Raw genomic sequence first — 4,271 nt, forward strand, 5'->3', positions numbered from 1 at the left:
AAGAAAAGATTGTCTAATAACACCTATAGGATATGAAAGAAAAAATCAAAATCCTGAACAACTCTTCACATCAGTAGAATCATATTCTTTGAGATGTTCAAACCCCTCGCAACAATGACGACTTCTTTTTGTGAAATCTTTTTGGTGATGTAAAAAATGAGGAGAATATAAGAAAAGTTTTAAATAGATATACCAATTTAACTGCATACATTCATTGCACACATTTACATTATTTTCTTTTGCTGATATGTTTCCATGTCATATTTAAACTGAAAGTATTTATCTGCTGTGAAAATATCTATGATAACTTGTAGTTTTTGTCATCATCAAATAAGGGGAGATTGTTAAGTCAATAAACAGTCTAGTCAATGTTATACGATTCTACATCCTCTAGACGATCTCTTAATATAAGATTTTATATCTTTTAATGATAACAAAAACTATAAGATGTGTTAAGATATCTAACAAAACTACTAAGTGTGAAGATTCATTAGACATTATGGGTTCATTGAACATATTAGAAGATCATAAGATCCAAAGTGAAGAATGAACGTGGTAAACTAGGCCAAAAGTGTTAAGATGTTGTTCAAGGAAGTGATAGAAGTTGCCAACATATGAAAGTGTTAGACAATGTGAAACACTACAAAGCTCACACTTCAATAGAGAAGCATCTGGCAAATAACATAATCAGAAGAACAAGCTGGACAAAGTCCCATACATAGTCGAACATTGAATACATCAGAAGATGATTGAAATGCAATGCATCAGACGACAATAATGCAGTTTGAATGTGATATACAATCACACTTTTGAAATGCACTGCACGATCAAATAACGGAAAAATTTCTAAACTCAATATTTACATTCTATAATTATTCCTGAAATATTTTCTAAAATTGTTTTGATATGATTAGTTCATATAAATTAAATATTTAATCAAAACGAGTGTATTAATTATATATATATTTTAATAAATAGTGTTTCAATTGGAAAGTTTTTGAAAAACAAAGCACACATATTCACTGCATTAAAAGATTTTTTGAAAAACATTTTAAAGAATTAAATCCAAGTTAAAATTTGATTATACTCCAACTTTTAAATCTTGTGTTAAGTTGGAAACTATTTGAAAGTGTGTTTATTGTTAAAATCCTAAAATAAAAGGACTAGACAAATAAAAAATATAAAAGATATTGTTTCAGTAATTTTCATGTGTTTAAATGATAATTGACTTTAATATTCAATGGATTTCAAAAATATGCTTTGTATATTCAACTCTAATTAAAGCTTGATTGTTATCACTGATTAAAACTTATACAATCTTAGAAGCTTTTTGAAAATGCATTTAGAATAAAATACAACTGTAATTTATTGATCAAATTCAATCATGTACAAGAAAGATTTTAGAAAACAAAGTATATTATTGATTATATTAAAAGAATTTCCTAATTATAATATAAACCAAATTAAATCTATTTGTACTTAAGTATTGATAATTAAGATATATTAGAAGATATTTTTTTAGCAATACTTATGCCTTAATATAAAGATTTGATTAATTGTTGATATTCACTGAGAGTTTCTAAATGTATTTTAGGAACATAAAGACACATACAAGTCAATATCCAGAGTTTCCATACTCAGGGTCTGATTAAGGAATCCATGAAGTTAATGAACAATATTCGTGCAATCAAGCATTAAAGCGTCATTTATTCTTTTCTTAGAAGAAGCACATACAACAAATTTATTCCAGAAGCAATCATGTTTCAAAGACGTATTTAGCGTCTGATGCTAGAATACAAGAAATTCAATATGAAGAAGTGCATAACATGATTCCAATATTACTAGTTTTATCTTTCAACTTTCACAACAACCACAAGTTAAAGAAAGAGGTTCATATTACAAAGACACATATATTGTCGTGCAAATGTTTCCATATCAAGTTTCTACTACATTTACATAGATGAAACATAACATATTAAGTTGAAGATTAAGTCACAAAGTTATAAAGGGTTAAATGTTCACATCAAAGATCACAAATGAAACAATTCAAATTGTCTCACACGCTCAGAGACGTACAAAATATAATCAAACCAAAAATTCTCATATTTAGCGTCTGACGAGAAGAAAATGATGAACAATGCATGTGAATGAAGGATAACTAAGATTACAACATTTAAGAATCAACGTCCATATTTGGATTAAAGACAGAGACAATGGAAACTATATTTAAACTCTAAGAGGCAAAAGGATCAATCAAATTAAAGAATTTCCATATCCAACATTCAACGATCATGTGATCAAAGAGAAGAATCAAAACTTCAACGATCACACTCTGAAGACTGTATAAAGTTCTTGAAGGTGAAGAAGATAATTCACAATTACGTGAAACAAGATTCAAAGCTTACATATCGCATTAATATTCTTAGTGTGTGTAGTCTTTTTGAGAGAATTTTGTATATATGGTGTTTAGAGCACTCATTGTTTAGGGAGTGAGTGATAATTTTCGTTTTGTTGTCAAATTAAAATGCATCCAGCGTAGACCTTTCTAACGCTAGTGAGATGATAGTATAACTGTACCGATCAGGTAATCGGAAGTGATGACGTGGCAGCAAGCGATAATATAGGCGTGTTGAACGAGACACTTGGCTGACAGAAGGGAGGTACATCGGGAAGTCCGTGTGGTCGCCAATTGTTGGCTTGGCGTTCTCCGATCTCTAGTATGTGTAATCGGCGGTCACCAGAGTTGCGTCGTAGTCGCCATACATGGGTGATAGGAGATCAGGTGGTTAAAGACCGCCAACAGGGGCACATCGCCGAAAGATCAGGAAGGCTTGCTTGAGGCTTTCAAGAGGTACAAGTATGAAGGACGAGGTTATCAGATGATCATTCCCTGGCCAGAGGGAGGCAAGGGAACAGTTTCCCAGAACATGCATGATGTGCAAGTAAAGCAGATCGTGATTGCGGCAGGCGAGACCACAGAGAAGGTGTGCATGGTGACACCCCGTACTCGCCACTTAAAGGATCGCGCTCCAAGGAAAGCTGTGCACCGAGTTGCTCCTTGTATGGGTAACTTAGTCTAATAGCTTGAAGAGTAAAGGTGACGCTCAAGTAGAAGGGGCTCCAGATGGCGACACGTGTACAGTTGGATGCGAGCCACGTGTCCAGAGGTGTAACCGTCAGGAGAGAGAAAGTGCTCAGGTATATAAGGAACTCTTAACAGACTTTGAGGTACGTTTTCCAAAACACTTCAGTACGCTTTTAGAGTATTTCAGTACACTGAGATTCAATGCGCACGGTTCCTAGAGTCGAGAGATTCTCTCATAGTATTTGGTGATTCCGTCACTGACTTGAGCGTCGGAGCGCGATCGGCCGCAGCGGCGCCACTCTGTCTTTTTCAGGTTCTCGCGAGGATTTGAGGCGTGAGGAGCAAAGGCTAACGTGGTGCAAAGCCGATCCAGGAGGAGAAACCTTTGACGTAGCAAGACTCTTGCACTCAGGTCAACCGGCAGGATCATCAGGCGCCCACCGTGAGACCGTGTAAAACGTGTTTCCCATCCACAGCGCGAAGTTCTTGAAGTTTCTGCGGTTCTTGTGTGGTTGTGTGCTGGTGCAACCATTTTCGGCGTTTTCCACCGTTTGTTTGAGTTTTCAATCGGTAGTTTGAAGTTTCCACCGTTTGTTTGAGTTTTCAATCGGTAGTTTGAAGTTTCCACCGTTTGTTTGGGTTTACGATCGGTAGTTTGAAGTTTTTCAACGTTTGTGCGAGTTTCAATCGGTAACTCGAGGTTTCTGCCGTTCGTTCGAGTTTCTGATCGGCGAATCGGGAGTTTCAGTGGAGAAGCGGTAGGTTCGTGCTGAGATTGCAAGTTTCTGTGAAGGTTTTGGCGTCCGAAGCAATCTCGTGCTGTTGTGGTTGCGTTCTTGGAAGTTCTTTGGAGTTTAAGAGGTTTTGACCGATTGATTGCTGGATTGATCGTTCCGCTGGTGAAGGTTTTGGTCGCTGAAGCTTAATTTGTTGATTTTTCATGAGAAAGATGAGAAGTACGCGTTCAAGTCCCGTTGTGCCAGCTGCTGCAGAAGGCGCCATGAGCATGGCGCAAATGATGGAGATCATGCGTGCGTTGCAAGCAAATGTGGAGGCATCGCGCATAGAGCAGGCGAAGATGCATGAAGACCTGGTCGCCTCTCAAGCCAGAAATGAAGAGCTCAGCAAGGTCACTGAGGAATTGCGTCAAGCTCTTCACGAGCAAAGAGGTCGCGCGACTGTTGAG

Source organism: Phaseolus vulgaris, chromosome 6 (assembly GCF_051622355.1).
Source record: "Phaseolus vulgaris cultivar YP4 chromosome 6, ASM5162235v1, whole genome shotgun sequence".
Lineage (NCBI taxonomy): Eukaryota > Viridiplantae > Streptophyta > Magnoliopsida > Fabales > Fabaceae > Phaseolus > Phaseolus vulgaris.